This window comes from Haliaeetus albicilla, chromosome 11, assembly GCF_947461875.1.
Source record: "Haliaeetus albicilla chromosome 11, bHalAlb1.1, whole genome shotgun sequence".
In the NCBI taxonomy this organism is placed as follows: domain Eukaryota; kingdom Metazoa; phylum Chordata; class Aves; order Accipitriformes; family Accipitridae; genus Haliaeetus; species Haliaeetus albicilla.
In genome coordinates, this window is record NC_091493.1 from 35,453,426 (window position 1) to 35,466,543 (window position 13,118).

Sequence of the window (13,118 nt, forward strand, 5' to 3'; positions counted from 1 at the left end):
AAGAAGGACTAAATTATGTTTCATGTATACATCTGTGCAAATAAAGAAAAAAAGCCAGATGAAGCAAGTCTCTAAGCTCTCAGATGAACAGACAAGTTAGAAGGTGACAGCATCTGTAGTAACTGCCTGGAAACACAGCTGTAGCAAATATGACATGATTTGAAATAGATGTCTTATTGATGACAAACACATGCTAACTCAAAGCAGCTGCCATTTGCCTTCGGGTAGTCCCATGCACTCTACATTAACACCGATTAGCTGACCTTGGCCCGGTCTGTGCCCTCAGAGCTGGATGCAGATCAGGTTGGGAGGCAAAATTATGAGTTGGGAGAGCTGCTAGTCAGAGCTTGGAGCGTCCCGTCCGTTCCCATCGAGCCTGAGGGCTTTCCTCCACGCGTTGGAAGTGCATGTGCTGCTGTGCTTCAGTGTTCTGCAAAGCAATGGGGGGAGAAGGACAGAACTGGAAATGAGGACGCAAATGTCTGGTTTATGAGAAATTTCTGAGAGTCTGGTTACAACTACCTATGTGTCCATTTTGTAAATGAATGCTATGCAGCATAAGCCAGAGAAGATGGAGCCTCCAGTTGGCTGTCGGAGTGTGATACCAATGGCTCTGGCACGCGTCTATTTTTTAAACATAAAGCTGATTTTTCTTCAAGTTCTGTCACAACCAGATTTTAGTCGGGCAGTGAAATACTACGCTCTCCATCAGATGGCATTTTGCTCCGAGCAGGCATGCTTCTTTATAACTTACTTTCTCCTTCTCTGAGAAAAGAGAGCAAAGCAACCCCAGTGAATGGCAGCAGAGTGCTCTGGGGGAGCTGAAGATAACCGCGAGGAATCATCTGTCTGCTGGCAATGCCGCTATGAAAAAGCATACGTGGAAAACCCAATTCTTCAGTCATATTTCCTAATCTGGAGGGACAGGTGGGTGTGGAATGTAATGACAGCCTGTAATAGCCTTGGCTAGCCATCTGGTAGGGTTTTTATTTGCTCTGTAAAATATAGTGAGTTTAATACTGAGATTAGAAAAAAAATTGTGCTGTCTGAAAATTCAGTCAGGAAAATAGACTTCCAGGGGGAGACAGAATTTCTCCCATCCCCAAAATGTTTGCAGGCATGGAGATACTGTTTGTGTGTTTGTATATATATTTACATGCACACATGTATTTGTGTAAATTCTTTAGAAAATTAACAAAGATCTCAAGAGTTTGTTTGTTAGTAGTGTTGGGTTTCAGTGTGTTGAAAAGCCAGTCACAGAATAATGGGAAAGGTTTGAAATGTATCCTTTTTACACACTGAATAAATTAAAAGACATATGGGGAGGAACTTAAACACAGTCTTTAATCAACAGCTTTAAAAGATCACTTGAGAAGCTGCAAAAATGAGATATTCCAAGTTTCAGAAATGGGAAGTAGCACAACTATACCTATGCGGCATTTCTCAGCCAGACAAAGTTGGTCCGTATGCAGCTGTGAACATCGGTTTATTTTGAAGGCTGACCTGCAGGAAGGCTCGTTCTTTCAGCACTGCTTATCTGCTCAGGTCTCCATTAACCTGCAGCCATGTCATTTCTAGCTCAAAGCCAAAATTAATTCATTTGAGGAGTCTTCATGGAGCTGCTTTCATTTGGAAGTAAAATATCCGGCATATTGTGACCCCGAGGTTTGTTGTGCAAAACAACAACCCGAGGCTTGCCAGCTCTCTCATCATGTTTCACGATGCAAGCTTTGAGCCAGGACTGAAAAACAATTTCTAGTGTATCAGCATGAGGATAGATCAGTGAGAGATTTAATTGCTCTGATTAGTGTAGTCTTAACATGACTTCTGCTCTCAGGGAGGTGTTGGGCCAAGCATGGTTGGGGGACAAGCACACCTCCAAAATGGAGTCGGATCACTCTACGCTGGAGCGACTCCTGAGAAATTTGTAGATACCAATCAGCAGAAAATACATGTGTAAAATGGAGAACTTCATTGAAACTGGCTCTGCCTTGGCTGGGGCTGTGGTCATGGCTGTATCCGCCTCTTTCAGGTCAGCTCCGGATCAGACGCAGTCTCCTTCTGGGGGATGTGCCTTGGTTTGAAAAAGGCGAACGGGTGGACAAATGGACATACCGCAAGCAGCAGAAGGAGCAAGACCTGCCATGCCCCAGCCTTTCTTCTGACTCTGTTACAGAGTGATGGGCCTGACAATTATGCTATTGATGGCTCAGTAAACTGCTGCTGTTTCAGCTTTCCTGAAATGTCCATGGCACTAAATAGATATATATTTTTTTTTCCTGCTGGTGGTTGTGACTTAATTGTTTGTTCTTACTAATGTGAAGAGTCTTGCCATCTGATTTTATGACTGTTGTCTAACAGCATAGAAAGCTGCTGGTGGATTCCTTGTCATAGAAACTATTCTGTCTTCAGTAGTGTTAGTTCCTTTGATGGCAGTTTGGGAGATGTTGTTTCTATACTTGGTTCAAGTTAATGGCATAACTGGTCTTATAATTGCAGGCAGTACTAAAACTTTTTCTACTTTTATAGAGTTCAAGTTTAAGGATCGTTTTTGCTTCCCAAAAGTTTTTATTTTCAGTACACAAGTGAAGTATAAAATTGTAAATTAAAATTCTTCCTTCTTGGAAGAAAGATGCTACGTATTGCAGATTTTAGCCACGCAGGTCAGTCTTAATCTAGAAGCTTGAGCAAAACCTCTTTGCTAGCAGTTACATGCACAAAGACTAAGCATTCAAAAATAAAATATCCCCCAAATTAAGATGAGTGCTTATGTTTCTTAGCTATTTGGTATTTACAGTACTGTGAATAAACGTTGCGAGGCTAGCCTCTACCTGTAGAAATTTTATTATTTGAGAGAACAAATCCTCATCTGAAGAACAGACATACCACACATCCACATCCACTGCAGAGCAGTTTGGCATAGTGGCTGAACTAAAAACTGAACTTAAGCTCAACAAGAATCCTGGCTGTTGACTTGACATTAGCTTTATTTACTGACTGCCTCAAGAAATGTAAAGTACTCATGTTAAGTAATTTATTATACTTGGTTTCATCCTTAGACTTTTTTTCCCAATGCTTAAAAAATGAGACGGGATTGAACACCCTAATGTAATTTCCACTTTTCAACTACTTGCATTTCTAATATTAAACATGCTGATTTTGAACTGTAGCTTTAAACTATTCAAAACATATACTACATAAAAATCTTTTTGAACCATTGAAATGTGAAATGCACCAAAGCAGGGGAAAAAAAAGAAAAAAAGAAAGAAAAAAAGGGATATGTGTGTCTATGGTAGCTTCCCTACTGTGATTACTTGGATGATTCCTCCACATAATTGTTCCACTAAGACTTCAGCAGATGGAGTAATAGGCAAGCTTTAAACACCGATTACAGATTCCTGCACAAGTGTGTTTTTGTCTGTTTTGCCAATTCAGAGATCTTTCATAACTGTTCCCCAGAAGGCTCTTATGCCAAGATTACCCAATAGACTGAGAAAATTAGCTGGTCACCATATGCCACGCTGGTTGCAGAGATTAGCCCTTGCGTTCCCATTGGAAGCAGAGCTGGAGCGAGCTGTCGCTGACCTGGCTCTTGGGGGCAGCTGCTCAAGGATACGAAGACAACGTTCATTTAGCCTGCGGGAAGCAACCATATACCTTAACTCAGGGTTCTCATAACTCAGTGTAAATATTTTGCCAATATACCTTCTCATGATAAGTGGAGATTTGAAGCCCAATTTTGTCAGTAATTGCTAGAAACTCAAGCAACTTTTTGTTTCCAACTGTAATATTTTGAAAGCATCCTATACTGCCTAGTAGTTTCCTTTTCCAGGTGTGAGAGGACAGCAAAAAACCTCTCTGTTTGATCTCCTTTGAATAAAAGTCAACAGGTGACCACTCTAAATGCAGAAAAACCGCTTATGAATTCAATATTTATATTAAAGCAGCTCTCAATGTGTTCAGACCACAATGAGCACCCAACTTGCTTAATAGGAGAGACTACTTTCAAGACATCTGTTAATCATTTAAAACATGAATGCTGATGGTAGTCCTTATTTTTTGTTCTAGTAATATGGAACTATACTAGAATCCAGCTTTTTGCTTATTAACACTCCAAGAACAGAAGAGATTAAATAAAAACACATATCAAGTAACAAATCAGCTTTCTAAGTTGTGATGTTTATGGCACAGGATCTCATAAACTCAACCTTAAAGTGTCTTGTGGGTGTTGGATGCTATATAAAGGTTTGGATTTTATACTTTCATTTTACAATCTATTGTTTGCCCATTACAGGCTTGTCTTTTCTGAATTCTCACTGCACTTCATTTATTTTTAAAAACATATACACTCAACTGAAATGCCTTTATATCTGCGTGCTGGGAACATCCATATTTCAGCTCCCTTTGATGATCTTTTCTATATTTTATTTGTGTGCTTTTCATATTTGATGCATTTATTGGCTTTTCACAGCCTGACTTTTCAACCCTGCATGATATATCTTATTGAATTAAAACCATTTTTACCTTTGTTCCCCCCCCATTCTCCAGCTTAGTATTCTTCCTTTTTATTTGTTCTGTGCCAGCCTCTTTCCTGTCAGCAATGTGTATACACATAGATCAAAACTGCTTCAAACTAACATCTCACCTGAGCCTTTTCCTACTGTATGAAAGCTTCTTTAAAGACTAATTGGCCAAGCCTTTTAGCTTATTTAAGTTTGCTATGTAGGCTCCTGTGCAGCTGTGCAGATTTACAGCACCTCTCAGCCTGGTACTCTGACCGAAGCTGTGGGCTAAAATCTGGAGTTTGGACAGTAGGTGTGGAGTCATCCATCGCTTACCTTGTGATTATCATTAGTGCTTGCTCACATATATCACCTGCCACAGGAGAAATGGTTTGCATCTGAAATAAGTCAGCTGCTGAAGTACAAGTAGGTTACTTGCAGCTTCAGACATGGTTCTCTCTGTCAAGGAGAGCTTTTATCCCTTTAATGCTGTTAACTTTGCAGCATGTTCATTTGAGCTATCAGGATCATTGAACCTTCTCTGCACAAGAGCAGACCCCTTTCCTGGATATTTGCTAGTAATAATTCATTAAAGACTTTCTTCTTGCCCATATTTACTGAGAAAATTCTCCAAAATTTTTCCAAAGAAAACATTTCAAGGGAGGTAACTGCTGCTAAAAAGAGAAAGGAAGCACATCTTATATGGTGCATATGTTATAATCAAGTGTCTATCCTCTCATTTAAAAAAAAAAAAAGAAAAAAGGTGAAGGCATTTATGTTTCATGCAACATTTGCTTCTCCGATCTGGTCTCTTACCATCCTTTTACTATTAAACCACTTATTTCTTCAAAAATGTTTCCCCAAACTTTTGTTATGAAAGCAGCATCTCTTTTCTGAAAGCTCGTCTCACCTGAGTTTATCTGAGCCCCACATAGGTGATTCTCACTTGGCAAAGGGGCACATGAGGCATACATCAGGTAAAAGAGGGCATATGTGTCAAATGAAACTTTCCTGGGATAGCTAGTTGCAGTCTTAACTATAAAATTGCTACCAGTAGATGGTTATTGACGGCATAAGCCATGGAGAGCATCTGCCACCCGCTCAGCAGGGACACTGGCACAAAGAAAAACAGGATTTTAGGTAGAATGTTAACACGGCTTCTATGTTATTAAATCTTTAACCTTCACCTAAGAAACTGATAAATGTATATCTTTTAAAAAATATTTGTTCCATATAAAATAGCCTACTTGCAAGACATGCACAGATTGTTTGGACAGAATATTCCAGTGCATCTCTTTTGCACTTCACATCTAACACCTTACTTGTTTGAAATAAAAACTTTAAAAAAACCCAAAACAAATAAAACCCACACCCTAAAAAATTTAGTCCATCAGCCAACATGGGGGAGAAGGTAACCAACATTAATGCTGTAAGCCACCTCCATGTGTAGTTTCTCACTGTGTGGTTATTGTACCAAAACAAAGCACTCAAATAATATGATGGGGGAAAAAAAAGCACTGCGTGTGTGAGATATATTTAGTGGCATAGGGAAGGCAGATCAAGAAAAAGTATCAATGGGAAGCAGACTAGGAAATACTAAACCAGCTGGATATCATCATCCCATGAGCCAGATCCCTTTCTGAAAGTGTTTTCTGGTCTACGTACACAATACCTAAGTTCAAATTTAAGAAAGATGAGAGAAAATTTTTATGCACAGGCCACTTAGTAATAACGTCCAGTGGTTAGCTGGACAACTACCATAGACATTTATTGCCACTTCTTTGGTCTTCCTGGTCTTGAAACTAGACTCTATCTGCCCAGGAGCAGGAGGGATTAAGCAATACCACCCCAGCGGAACAACTCCAAAGGTACTTTGCACTGGAATCACACCTGAGAGGTATGGAGGAAGAGATTAAACAGATTTTGGAGTCTTATCCATGAGAAAAGTCTGGATTAGACCTGAAAGCACAGATATTTTCACAAACATAGTGGGAAGCAGCTTGCTTTAACTAGAAATGGAACTCTTTTTTTTTTTCATCTAAAAGCACACATGTAATTTCTAACCAAGTGCCTAAGAGTCTAACACTGGTTTTGTTTCTTCTTTGTTTTTAACCAACATTCAAAAAGCAAGCAGGATAGACTTTTATGAAACAAAATCTAGAAACATTATGAAGAGCAAATTCAGCAAAGCAAAACCTCAGGCTTTTTATTTCAGAAGGAAAATTGAAGAAAGAAAAATAGAAAGAAACAAGATGACTTTTTAGTATTGCCTTAAGAGGCTAGAAAATCCTTGATTCAATAAACTATCAGAACTAGACCACATTTATCCAAACCTTTTATCAGAATGAAGGTTGGTATCTACTGAGGAAAAATACTACACATAAGTTCAGGGAAGCCAAATGAGATTGTGGCAAACCAAAATAAACAGTTTCATCTACTCCCAAAGGAGTGTTAGAATATTAAAACCTAACAAGCTGCAATCTTTTTCCTCACTTTAAAAAATTGTTCCTACATTTGATGATGGCTGACAGCAATGTAGGGACTCATTAGAAATTGTGGAGGGGAGAGGAAAGAGGCAAAGGAAATCAACTTGTACACAGGTCAATGTTCCTTACTTGGCAATTTAGAGAAGACAATTTGGAGACAATACGGTCATGAAATCAGTTTAGTCATGGGCTATGGCAAAATGATCTATATGCTCATAAAATGAGAGACTAGTGAAAGTGAGAAAGAAGTTCAAAACCTTATAGCTAACCTCTTAATATAAACGCTTACTTCTGTCCAATGCGTTACTCTGTTTTTTTCATTATGCTAAAATTATTTCACATACAAGCAACAGAGCCTGGATTTTACAGGGGAAGAAGACTTGGCAGTCTGCATCTGTTTCCTTATAAAACACTTTGTTAAATGCACACAATGAATTAATTAGAAAATACAATAGAGAAATACAAAGCTTTGCTGTTTATTAGGCATACTAGATAGACTAATTAATATTGCTAGATACCGTATCAGGATTAGTGACTAAGCGGCCAATTCAGCTGAAAGCTGATTGGAAAAAAAATAAGGCAACTGGAACCTAAATCACCCTGATGGGATAAGGAACGTGCTGGATTGAAATGGAAAAACTGAAGAGTGTTGGGCTGTGGCATGTGAGTTTAATAGTGTGAATATCCATATTACAGCTCCAGAAAGGTTAGTTCACATACAGGGCACAGGAACAGCAGAACTTGGGCTCTGGACACAGCATCAGTCCTTCCTCCACGTTGCTGCTGTTTCCCTTTCAGCACCAACTTGGAAGTTTTGTCCTCATTTGTAGTTTAGAAGATAAAAATAGACAAGAGAAAGAAAAATGATTTTGCAAAACAGAGGGGATTGTTTTTACACCTCATCTGAAAATCTTGGAAGCCTGTGGAGAAAGAATAAAAAAGCATGTTGTTCTTTGAAACGTCACGCTCAGGTGCCATCACACCTTCTCCAACACCACGCAGAGCGCAGTGCCCCTCACCCCTGCCTGGACCGCCGTCCCCCAAACCTGCACCCACATCTGCTCCCCAGTTCGTTCCTGACCCGCTGCCCACGTACTATTCAGGGCACTCCTGTTAGTTGCAAGTGCTGGTGACCAACATATCCTGGGAAAGGATTTTTATTCTAGCTGCCAGTCCAGAACAGGGTTTGCAGATGAGGGAGAGGTCAGTGGAAACCACTTATGCATTCCCTCCCTGTTTTCTGTGTCAGTAATTAAAGTGCAGGGTCCTGAACATGGGTTGGGGCAATCCCAAGCACAAATACAGGCTGGGCAATGAGAGGATTGAAAGCATCTCTGTGGAGAAGGACTTGGGTTTATTAGTGGATGAAAAGCTAAATGTGACCCGGCAATGTGCGCTCGCAGCCCAGAAAGCCCACCGTATCCTGGGCTGCATCAAAAGCAGCATGACCAGCAGGTCGAGGGAGGGGATTCTGCCCCTCTACTCTGCTCTCATGAGACCCCTCCTGCAGTACTGCCTTCAGCTCTGGGGTCCCCAACATCAGAAGGACATGGACCTGTTGACGTGAGTCCATAGGAGGGCCACGAAGATGATCAGAGGGCTGGAGCACCTCTCCTACGAGGACAGGCTGAGAGAGTTGGGGTTGTTCAGCCTGGAGAAGAGAAGGCTCCGGGGAGACCTTAGAGCAGCCTTCCAGTACCTAAAGGGGGGCTACAAGAGAGATGGGGAGGGACGTTTTACAAGGGCATGTAGTGATAGGACAAGGGGTAATGGCTTTACACTGAAAGAGGGCAGATTTAGATTAGGTATTAGGAAGAAATTCTTTATTGTGAGGGTGGTGAAGCACTGGCACAGGTTGCCCAGAGAAGCTGTGGCTGCCCCATCCCTGGCAGTGTTCAAGGCCAGGCTGGATGGGGCTTGGAGCAACCTGGTCTAGTGGAAGGTGTCCCTGCCCATGGCAGGGGGTTGGAACTAGATGATCTTTAAGGTCCCTTCCAACCCAAACCATCCTATGATTCTAAAGATCAGCAGTGCTCAAATTGTACACCAGCACATGCAGTGGGTTGCATAACTGAGCATCACCAGTGGAGCTGCTCATTTAGCTCTGACTGGTTCCAAATGGTGCAGACTCCAGCCTGCTATTTCAGCAGGGCTAATGGGATTAAAGAGCAAAAAACTTTCCCCACTGAAGTAAACAGAAATGACAGGCTGAATAATATGTAGCTTCTAAGGTTATGTTTTAGATGGTTTGGCTGACAGAAATTTTACCCTGTTTGTCTCAAGTCAGAATCTTTTCCACTTAAATTAAAATAACTGCTGATTTATGCAATCAAGGTGAAAGTTGAAGAGAGTTACATGGTCTTATAAGGTAATCACTTAAAAATATCTAACATAAATGTAACTGCTTGCTTAAAATAGACAAAATATAATGTATTCAACAAAAAAAAATAAATCCTTTTGATATAACCATCAGTATGCCAGTGCAAAGCAAGCTGTGCTTTCTATAGCATCTTCCATTCTTTCAAATGCAATATGAGGTATGAAACACTTTTAGGAAGGTTTTTCCACTACATTTATTCGGTTTGCCTTTATGTATGCATGACAGCACTGCACACAATTGTTATTGTAGATTCTCAGAAACCTTTACGCCTTGCATTCTTTGATACTTTATCCAATACTGGAAGCAAAATGGTCTGAATGACAAATCTAAGCATCTCACATGGGTTAGGAAACTTGTCTTTAATACTAACTGACTTGGATTTTGCCGGGCACTGTGCCATAGCCAAGAAAATGCTCTACTCAACATATCCCTGTCTGAAAGTATCATAGTTTTACAAAGATATGTCAGGGAAATGTCTGGGTGCCGAATACATCATCAAATACTTGAAACCAAAACTGTGCACATAAAAGGTCTGAATTTTCTTTTCAATAACCAGAAAAAAAAGTCATTGTTTAAACATGAATTCTAGAAAAAGCCCTCGGGCTCCTTACTCAAATATATGTGAATAGGTCACAATGTTACAGGGTTGCAGTGATAACCTTGTAAGTATGGCTTTCAAACTGAAATGCACCAAAGTTCTTACAAACTTTCTGGATGGCAAAGCTGGTGGTTTGGTTTTTTTTTTTGTTAACATTTTATTCTAGTGAATTCTGCACAGAAAAATTATTTTCCCAGAATATCTCATATAGAGTAATTTTAATTTTTTTCTTCTGTTGTTGAACAAACTTGCTAAAATTTATTTCTAAACAAGGCAAAAATTGTAAAGCTATTTCAGTGAAAAGTTTGGCTTAAAAACTCATTTTCTGTTACAAGAAGTAGAAAATGGGACCCACTTAGATTCTGTGGAATACAAAGGCAAAGCCTACTCTAAGACTTCAGATTTTTATTGTTTTTTCATAACTGTAGAAGTGCTTAAAAAGTTATAATGGACCTTGTAACGCTGAACAACTTCAACCAAATGCCATTTGCTTCAGGACAGACTCTGCCCTCACACCTTGGTAAGCGTGCTGTAGGCTTTCAGTGAAATTGTTTCTAATGATTTCAATTCCTAGTGATTGACGCTTGGAAAGGCTAACAGCTGATAGCATGACAAAAGAAATTGAAACCTAAATACCACCTTTGTTATAAGTTTTTATTCAAGAAAGCACTGTGCCATTTTATGCCTGCTTCATTTTTTAGCAGACTCATTTGTGTGGATGTCAAAACCAAATTAAAGTAGTAGTGTGTCTGCCATGCCAAATACATTAATTCTTTTGAAACTGCTTTTCCAGTAATGATGCTATTCTTTCTCTTCTTTTTTAGGAAATGGGTGCTTTAGAAGGCAATGATGTGTGTTAGCAACAACTTTGTGAATACTTACTATTTTAAGCAATGGTTCCTCCTATTTATTGGTAAAAATAGAGAATAGCATTAGAATTCATGAAGTTATTGCTACTGCTGCCTCAGTGCAGCACGGTCACCCTTCAGTTCATGGCATCAGAGTCTAGCAGCTTCTTTCTCAGTCTAAGAGCCGGTATTTCTGAGAGGGAGCATAAATGGTATAGTAAATTTAATAAAATTAATTCAAACATATGGAATCAGTAAACATAAGGGACGAGACATTTAACATAAGGAGACCTTTTAATCCAGAAAACAAAAGCCAAATCACAGTAATACAAAAAATATGCAATCTCGGAGACAGAAGACATTCCTCGTTCAAACTTGGCACTCTGGTGCTTAGCTTGTGTGCCAGACTTGCTGGCAAAGTGAAAGCTAGAATTCAGTAATTAGCCCTGATTCCCAGCAGCTGATTTAAAAGTATTTTAGGAAAGCAGAGGGGCTGCTGGTTGCCTGGAAGGAGCAGGAAGGTCTAAGTTGCTGAGTTTGAAAGAGGTTAGTGTTGTTCTTACCTGTTAATATTTTCAGTTTCATGGAAATGAAATAATTTCTGAAGTGTTGCTTGGAAGTTGGCGTGGCATTTGCTGCCTTGCTGACATACGTGTGCCCGTGCTCCTTGTTGGAGTGGTCACTGCACTTGTTTGGCTGCTGCTGGCCGTTCTCTGGGAAAGGCTGCGTGCGATTTGGTGGCCTGGGTAACGCAGGGACCAGGCTGTGCAGCTGCAGTTTGGCTTTAGACTCTGCAAAATAAGTTGTACGTAAATATTTTACAGTTAAATTTGCTACTGTCTCAGGAAAGAGGGAACAACTCTACGTTGGGCTGCTGCTGGGTTCTTTCTTGCTGGGCTCTTTCTTGCTGGCAAGGGCAGGTAGGGATGGGTCTGCTGTTGAAGTGCAGGCGTAGTTTAATCCTTTATAGATTTTGCTCTGCTATTTTACCCACCGTCTCTTTGCTTTTCTCTCACCCTGTGAGCTGAGCTCTTTTAGAAAATGTGAGCTCCCCGCTAGCTTCCCTTTGTGAAGGTTTTGAGAGGTAATAAATAAATAAAAATGGAGGTAAACCCCTGAATTTTCTATTTGTGGCCAAGGTAATAAAGGAGGCAGAGTGGCTGGTTCCCAGTTCAGCCCCCTGACTGGTATGGCACCATATGCCTCAGCTGCCTGGCATTGCAGCTAAGGTGGGAGGCAGTCTGTAAGGGCAACTGCAAGAAAGAGCTGATGGCTTTGTAAGAAACATGTAATCGCTACATCAGCCACCTTAGCCCTTTCCTTTACTGCCATTTGTTCTGTTAATTTACACTGTGCTGTCCTTAGGGCACAGCCCTGGCTTCCCACCTCTGTGTGAGGTGTTTGGGCACTCACAGCTTTCCCTCTCTGTGGTGCAGGAGGGTGCAGGTAGCGCTGGGGGGTGGTTTCTGTGATGGGCTCATGGATTCCACCTGTTCTGGTTTCTGTTAAAAATACAGACGTGCTCGCTGGTTGCCAGCTGCTGCGGCTTTCCACCTGAGTTACAAGTCGGCGGTTAAAGTATTGGTTGTTTGGCGAGTAATGCAGTATATAAGAAATATTATCTACTTCTCCAGGGTTGACGGGGCTTGAAAGAAAACATTTATCAGAACTGTTCCTTGTTTTCTGTCCTTTCCTTGGTCTTCCTTATGTATTACATTAAAATAAATGAGTGGCATGAGATGGAAGGGTGATGAATTTCTTTAATTGTGAAGCTCTCTAATAGACTCCCTGGGGGCCCATTACACACCAGGGCTGCTGTTCAGTGAATCTCCTCCCGGGTTCTGATCACCAGCGCTTTTCCTTATGATAAAGCCTTTCATCTTAAGCCCTGCTCGTGCTTTGCAAACATCCATTACATTCCACAACACTCAAGTGAACATAATTACTGTCTCTTATCCAATTATAACTTGTGTAAAGGGAAAGCAAGGCGCAAATAAGTATGGGCAAGATGCTGTCTTCATATGGATGTGTTGTACTGGGGCTGCATAGCCACTTCTATTATGTCAGGCAACCAGCTAGAAACCATCTCTTCCCTCACAGAGCAGCCCATTCCTACCAGCTTATAAAGCATATCTTCCACGTGGCTGATAAAGGAAATCTCATTCTAGGTCCTTTCCTGGGTCTAGCAAATGCTATTGTCGTTTAATAAGCTATTCATGCTTAAACTGGACATCCTGATTGGGTGTGCTTATGCTTTAAAGCATATGGCTCAGCCCAGTGCAGCTTTCCATAGTACTCAACACC

The 13,118-nt window shown here is 40.6% G+C and overlaps 1 long non-coding RNA gene across 1 annotated transcript in view; it reads left to right on the plus strand.

The window, feature by feature from the left end:
* Window positions 1–319: 319 nt before the first annotated feature.
* The window catches only part of LOC138687636 (uncharacterized), a 151,855-nt gene continuing 139,056 nt past the window's right edge, over window positions 320–13,118 (plus strand). Inside the window, exon 1 of the long non-coding RNA XR_011326765.1 lies at window positions 320–927. This is a non-coding gene — a long non-coding RNA (uncharacterized lncRNA). The remainder of the gene's footprint in view (window positions 928–13,118) is intronic.